We start from the raw sequence: 7,925 nt of genomic DNA, 5'->3' as shown, positions 1-7,925 counted from the left end.
ACAGAGGTCCAGGGCTGCATGGGACAGGTAATGGCAGGGAGGAAAACCCAGCACAGATCTTTGCTTCCTGCAGAGCCAGGGACCAACACTGCCCTGCTCCATGACCTGACTCCACAGGGAGCAGAGATCTGCACCAGGGTCTCCTTGTCGCTGCTGCTGCCACACATCGCCAGGGCAGGCAGTGACAGTGAGGAGACCCCCAGTGCTGATCTCTGCTTCCTGCAGAGCTGCGTCCTGCGGCAGAGACTAGCAGGCTTGCTTGTCACTCTATGTTGCTTCCCTGCCCTGCGACCCAGCATGACAGGGATCAGAGATCTGCACGGGGGTCTCCTCGCCTGCACAGAGGGCAGCGGCCCACTCCCCAGATGAGCCACCCACAGCCACAGCCCTGTCCTTGCTACCTGCTGGGGCCCTGCAGCCCCTGGCCCCAAGCACTGCCTGGCTGGGCAGTAGAGCTGTTTGAAGCTTGCTGCCTGTTCAAAACAGATTTGGAGGAGATTCAGCTGAAACAAAACAGGATGGTGATCTGAAACACCAAAAACAAATTACCGTCCTCCAAAGCAGAAGCAAAACACAGCTGTTTCGCACAGCCCTATCAGTTCCCACTCCCTTGCTAAGTCTCTGTGCAACGTCCTCAGGAAATAGTCTTAGGGCTGTCATTCCCATACCAAGAGAATGCTTTCCTGACTACACATAGGGCCCTAAAAGCTCCAATCCACCACTCCAGTACTTTTACACCCAGCATGAAATGGGTGAAACAAGAGTGAAGTCTCCTCTCTCATGGTTGATGCAGCTGAGCATAAATTCAGGTTTATGCACTCCCAACAGCATGCCCCTATGTTAATAGGAGATGAACATAAAAATGAAGGGTAAAATAAAGAGTCTAAATAGCTCAGGGTGGGCAGCGGTGAGGAGACCCCTGGCACGGATCTCTGCTCCCTGTGGAGCTGAGTTGCATGGCAGGGCAGCAGTGTATAGCTGTTTCCCTGCAAGCCTGGCTCTGAAACGCTGAAATTTTCTGAAACGTTTCCAAAACGATGCTTAGTTTCATTTTGGAAATATTTCTGAGCCTTCTGTTTCAATTTGGATTTGGTGTTTTGGGTGCCGAAACGGCCCCAAACATTTCCAAAACGAAACGGCTGTTGAAATTTTGCATGCCCCTCAGAAGCGGATGTGAAGTCTGTGTTGAGGGTGGGTGCTGTTTGTGCTATGTTAGGGCATTTGAGGCAGCCCAGGGAGGCTGATTTAACTTAGACATGCCTTCAGTTCAGTATTACAAAAGTGCTTTTTCATGTTCAACGCAGCCTTGCAGCAGGATCCATAAGTGACTGAAGCTGTATTAGCCCTTTCTGCCAGTTTCAGGTTCTAATGGTAGCAGAACTACAATAGCCAACTCCCCTGCTCCAGATTGGAGTATATATGTCTAAACCATCCCGTTATTTGCTTAACCTGTTCTTAAAAACTTCCAGTATGAGTTTGCCTCAAGTGTAACCAGATGTGAGTCCTTTTATGGAACTTCTGAATGTTACAGCTGGGGCTCCAGCATCACTTGCTGACTGAAACTGCCACCTGATTCCAGTTCTCTGAGCTGTTGAATTTAGTCTAAAATACCTGCACTTAACAATATGTAGTGTTTTACTTCTCTGCTTGGTGTTTCTGTTTCATTTGAGTGGACTTACTATGGGGTCATCAGAAGCTAGATGAGTTGACCCATTTAAAAATGTAGGTTTAAAAGCTGCACAAATAAAAAAAAAAATTCAAATCTTATTTGAAAAAAAAAGTTCTGTTCATGTAAGTTCACAAATTATTAATTCAGCTATATAAAATATGGGTGTTTGTCTTCATAATTTTTCATGCAAGATAAATGTAGCAGTATTTGCTATTTTCATTATATTCCCATCTGCTGACTCTTTCAATTAATTTTTTAGCTCTTCTAGAAATTGTTGATTTTTCAGCAACAAATATGTGAACAAGAGGTTTTTGGGAAGAAGGTGGTATATAAATTCTAACTATACTTAAAATAAGTTCTCAGCTGCAGAGCACTTCTTTCTTTTGTTTTTTTTTTTTTTTGTAGTTTTTGGGGGTTTTTTGTTTGTGTTTCTCCTCTTGTAAATCGTCTTTTCTAAGCAGGCAAATATAGAATCTGAGAGTGTGAGATTTCTTTGGCTTTTCAGTCTTGGGCTGTTACACAGAATGTGTAGGAAGACAAGCATGCTGATCCTAATGTCTGAGCTTTATGCTTCACTAAAATGCTTAAGCATTTATTTTCTAAAATCTCAGAGCAGTGGGAAATCCATGCTTTTAATGCATTGAAGGGAAACTCAGGTTACCTTTCTGGCCAATTTGTTAGATTATGTAGGTTCTGTTTATGATATGATGGTAGTATCTGGGTAACATTGAAGAATATGATTGGAAAGTAGAAAATTCCCTTTGGAAATTCAGTATGTCAAGCAATCACTGTTGAGATCTGTAAGGTCTTAATTTTTGGATGCTCAAATTAGATCCCTCAAATGCCTTTATTCATTTTAATAAGATGAATGAGAACAGGCATAAAACAACGTTACCTTTATGAATTTCAACATGAGGGAGTGTGGTACAAGTTTTTTAGAAGCTTTAACCTATTTTAAAATGGCTTTATTAGATATTTCTGTAAAGCAAAAATTGGTATTTATTTTGAAATGGAATTGGTAGGGCATCTCTTACTATGTTAACTGTGCAAATGAGTTAAAATTGACATGACATAGGCCTAACTGATTTTACATCAATAGAGGCACATTCTGCTGATAAATTTCTCTGGAAGTATAAATACGTTCACAGGAATATATTTTTGATTAATTATCATCTATTTGAAATATTTGACTGTCAGTGCTGAGAAAAATATCAATGTATGCACGTTTCCTAATTTATGTAATCTTAAAGTTAGGAAACTTATACACATGCACGCAGTCCTTTTTCCTTTGCCTCAGCCAGATTTTTCCATGCTTTCTTTGGCAAATCACCTGGCCATACAAGTTTCTAATTCTGCTTAGTCTTGGTAAACCTCTGTGGGTATTCCAACATGGCACTGGGCACTTTTAATTAGCCCACATGAAGTGTCAGCATAGTTGGACCTTTAAATCCTTCACAAACATCACGGCCACTTGCCGTAAGAGTAAATTAGGGATCAGCAGCCGATAGCCCACAAAGTCAGATACCAGCAGCATTTTGGTGGCGGGTTGCATGCATGTTGGGGTCAGTGTCTATGAAGGTGGGAGAGAAGTGGTGGCAGTGGCAGCTGGGTTAGAATCTCTGATCTGCTTTGGACAGAGCTGCATTATTTTGGTCCCCTGCTCTGAAAAGGTTACTGACCCCTTGTGTATATGATAGTGGTAAGTTGTCCTTGTCTTCATGGACTGTCAGTAGAGGGAGTTGAGATTCAGACCTTGTTATTTGGCTTTGTGAGTTTACTGACTGCAGAGGACTGATGGAATTGCAGACTCTGCATGCTCTCTTCCTTGAAATGGAACATGAGGCTCTTCTGTCCCCAAAGTTGACCCCCTTCTACTCTGTCCTCTTCAACTTGTCTCGAATATTCCCAGCATCTGCCTCTTTATCCCGGTCCTAGTCCCATCCTCCTTGCCATCCTAATTTCCTCCTTCATCCGGGCCTGTTTCTTTTTCCCCCCTGTCCTCCTTGCTTGTCTGATCTGTCCTACATCTTCAGTGGCTACTCTTCGCCTAATCAGACTAATTTTTTCCCCACTGTCTAGCTCCTTGTGGGAGCTCTTTCCTTGTCCCCCATTAATTTCTAGTTAGTTAGTTTCTGGCCAGTCTTAGATTCCCTTTGTCCTCCCACCTGGTTTTCTGATCTCTGTTTTCCCCCTGCCAACTGGGTCCTGTTTTCTTCAGTAACTTCCAGGAAGATTGCCAGATTCTGTGCCCCAGCTCCAGAGCATGGGGTTTCTAGAGCATTCCCAATAAATTTTTGATTTTGTTCATGAGAAAAACTGTATGCTTTTCCTTATTATTTTGGAAATGGCTGAAACTTTTTGGCTGTAATTTCCTAAAATGTTTGGCTGAGGGAAACACCTCTCATGGAAAATGATTAGTTTAGTGACATTTTATAAGCAACTGAAAAAAGAATCTAATGGGAAGTGTTGGGCAGACTTAATAATAGGTGGCGATGCTTTCTCATTTTTCCTCCCCTTCCCCCCATAATTAACTTATAATCAGTTATGCTCATCTAGAGGCTTGTAAAGAGTTATATTACTTTAAACTGTCCTTATTTTAAGTTAAAACACATGTAGTATCTTTTCTTTGAAATGTGTGTGTTATGAGGCTGTGTAACTGTAAGTAGGTAGAATTCAGGTTACGGACAGAATCCATCCTCTGAATTTTCTACCTTTTCTTCCAATAAAATGTTAGCATTAATTGGCATTAATTTCTTGCGTATCACTTAAGCTTTTCTTTCTGCTTGAAATCTGTTTTTTTTTCCTTCAGAGTTTAGGGTTGAGATGTGGTGGTTCTGGTGTGAATTGGAAGTTCTTGATTAATTATAAAATAAAACTCACGTGTTTCTTGTTGTGAAGGTATTTTACTTTGGGGAGGAATCTGTGAGCTCTCAGTTTAGGAGAGGATTAATTTTAAAGTGTGATGGCATTAAGTTTCTACCAGAAACTTTTTGTTAGTGGGTAGAATATATGTGCTCCTTCCCAATATTTTCCTTATTGTTGTGCTTTGAGCTGATTGGATGCATCTACATGAGACATTTACTGCAGTTGCCTAATTAGCTCTGTAGTAAATGACTCAACGTCTACATGTGCGGCCCTGTTAGGCTGCAGGAAACTAAGTCTGCCACAGTTTAGTACTTTTAAATACAAGTATTACCTTGCTGCAGAGTTTGTCTTTTTGTTGTTGTTGGGGGGTTTTTTTTTGCGCGCAACAGCGCATGTGTAGACTCTGACCTGGCTGGGTGGGGCAAGAGGGTACTTTGGTATGGGGGCTGCTTGCCGTCTAGACCCTCACTGAAGCACCCGTGTCCCCCTGCACCCAGCCCCTCTGCAGCACGTTCAAATGTGGTGTCTCGGAACAATAAACTCCAACACGATATGTGCCAGAGTTTACTGTTGTGTATTAATATTCATGTATAGATGTACCTGGTATCTGCTATTGTGATATTAGATAGAAACATGGCTGATTTTCAAATATTTTGCATTTTCCTTTTTGTTAGTGCTAGTAAAGGGATTTCAACAAGAAACTATCATGATTTTAAATTTTGCAGTATTTGAAAGTTAGCAGTAGTCTTCCCCCCCCAGTAATGTCAGTCTATGTAACCTCTGATGTAATTCTGCATGCTGACTCTTGCTTTGTTACAGACTAGTCATTGGATCCAACTGCAAAGCGTTGGCCTTCTGAGGGTGGAAACCCCTTCATAAGATTTTGCAAGTCCTCTGTAAAGTAGTTTTATGTAAGGCCTCTTTTTGTCTGCAGCTTGGAAGTATTCTAGTATTTCTTAAACTGAATTAATGTTCAGTTGCTGTGAATGCAGTATTAAGCAAGATGGGAAACCTTTTAATCTCATTTGATGTTATATGGAGCAGTTAAGCAAATGCCACTTTTTTTTGTTTCTGTGTGACATGAGCAGCACTGCGGTCATTTAAATGTAGGCTTTCCATTCTGTAGGTATTACCGTACTCCCACTTACCAAGAAGAATGTCATTGAAAAGCTTCTTAGGCTTTCTGCAAATTGCATTAATCGGAACATTTCAGAAATGAAACTTTAGGGATATTTAACTTGCCAGATACACAGTGTCCTTACATCTGCTTCTCATATGGTCTTAGGTGCTTTATGCTTATTTCACTCGAGGGTTTCATTCAGTATTACGTAACATTGGTTCCTTTGTAGGTGTGTGTCTTCTATCCAAACAGTTTAATTGGTTTGTTTGCTATGCTTTTCTTTTGAAGATTGCCTCTGCAGATTCATCCCTTATGAATATGCATGATGCTGGCCCATGGGGAAGCAGTTACACCTGGCAAATAGAACTGTATGAACGCTCACTTGCAGATCTAGAAGCTTGGTTCAGCACTTAAGACTGTAGCTCTAGCCATTGTTCACTTCCTTTCTTGTAGTTAGTTGTTTTGATTATGTAATTTGAGTCCTTCATGCTCTTGCATTTGACCTGATGCAAAGGTTGTTATAAATTAGACAGCTTCTCATATTGAATTATTTTCTCTAGACTTACACTATTCTGTTAGACACAGTCAAGGTGAAGCTGTGGGCTTTTACAGAACTACTCTGTGATCTTGTTCATGTTCAGGATTGCAGTTTGTGTAGTAACTTCAGATTCTCCATTTTAGATACTACTCTGTTTCTGAAAATTGAGGTGAGCTGGGTAAAAACACCTTGTCTCCAAGAAAACAAAAATGTTGGTGTCTTGAATATCCCTGATCTCGAGGAGAATGTTGCTTGCCAAAACATACCATGTTCCTCCCACACTTTTGTTTCATAAAGACATTTACATTTTTAATCTGGTACTATCCTCATAGAGTTAGTCTTCCTTGGCTTTGGCACCAAAAATTCCTGCTAGTTCTAGGAGACGCGTGGAGCCAAATGACATCAACCCCAAGACTTTGGATCCTCTTGGTTTGAGGTTTCTAGCTGCTTAAAGTCAGAGGAGGGTGTTTGTGAGAGGGAGAGAGCATGTCTAACTCTTCCCTGAATTCTCCACCTGTCTAAATTGGGGGTGCTCAACCTCTGGTCCATGGGTCAAATGTGGCCCATGGAGCCTTGTGGTTTATAGGGCTCCCACTGGGTTGGGAAATTTCCTCATGGAGGAGCAAGGGCCACTAATATGGCCACCCTCTCCCACATGAAATTCCCAAATGCCAAGCCCCACATGGCTGGTTGTAGCTGGGCTAGTCCTCTTTCCCCTGAGGGGGCTAGATTGTGCCCCCTTCCTTTGCTTCTGGATTGAGGCTGGGTCAGGCCAGGTCATTCCCCTTCTTCTTTCTCTCATGGTTGGGGCTAAGCCATGCCCCCTTCCTTTTCTTTCCCCCCTGTCCCATGGGTCTTGGTTGGGACCAGGTCATACCCCCTCCCCTGTGGGGTTGGGTTGAGGCTGGGCTTTTCCCCACACCTGTCTGCATAGCTGGATGGTACTCGCCATGCCCACCCTGGCTGCTGGATCAGGGCCACTAGTCAGATCCAGTCTGTGGACAAACAGGGCACTGCCCACTGTGGGGAGGGGGGTGGAGAAAGAGGTTGAGTGCCACTGGTCTAAATGGTGATGTAGGTACTAGGGGTGCACCAGTAAAGATTTTGGGGGGCTGATACCAGTGGCTGATTATTAACAAGCCTTATCGGCCGATATCAGCCAATATGCAGCATGGCAGCTTGGAGAGCAGCATCTGGTTGGTAAGTCTGTTGAGGGATAAGGGGCTGGGGAGGGAAGAGGCATGGGGGTGCAGATTGAGGCCCACATAGTAAGGAAGGAGAGGGGCTGGGGCTGGTGCTGTCCGGCTGGGCCAGGACATGGCGCAGAGCCATGAGTGGCTTGTCTGGGGGGTGGTGGGCTCCTGCTGCTGTGCCCACCCCGAGGGCAGGCATGGAGGCCATGTGCCCCCTGAATCTGTGTGTGGGGTGAGGGTAGACTGCTGCTGGAGTTGGAGGTGGTGCCAGGTTCTTCCTGGCCGGGGGACTGGACAAGGGCTGTAATCAGGGTGGATGGTGGCTCTGGGTGTGGGGGCTACCGTAGCCCTGCTCCCAGCACTGCCGCCCTGAGTGTAGCCCTGACCCAGCCCCTCTGCTGGGAAGAGCCTGACACCGCCCCTGGCCCCAGCCTGCAGTGGCAGCTTGCCCTCACCCTGTGCGCAGATCAGAGAGGCACGTGACCCTCATGCCTCCCCTGGGGGGATGTGCAGCAACAGGAGTCTCCCCCCGACCCTCCC

The 7,925-nt window shown here is 44.1% G+C and overlaps 1 protein-coding gene across 9 annotated transcripts in view; it reads left to right on the top strand.

Annotated features, from left to right (window-relative positions):
* The window catches only part of UBR5 (ubiquitin protein ligase E3 component n-recognin 5), a 175,212-nt gene that overhangs the window by 11,792 nt on the left and 155,495 nt on the right, over nucleotides 1-7,925 (top strand). The gene's annotated exons all lie outside the window — the stretch shown is intronic.

Source organism: Gavialis gangeticus, unplaced genomic scaffold, assembly GCF_001723915.1.
Source record: "Gavialis gangeticus isolate Ggan-Ray unplaced genomic scaffold, GavGan_comp1, whole genome shotgun sequence".
Classification (NCBI taxonomy): Eukaryota; Metazoa; Chordata; order Crocodylia; family Gavialidae; genus Gavialis; species Gavialis gangeticus.
Note: the sequence above shows the minus strand (reverse complement) of the source record. Positions and strands in the feature narration are given on the sequence as shown.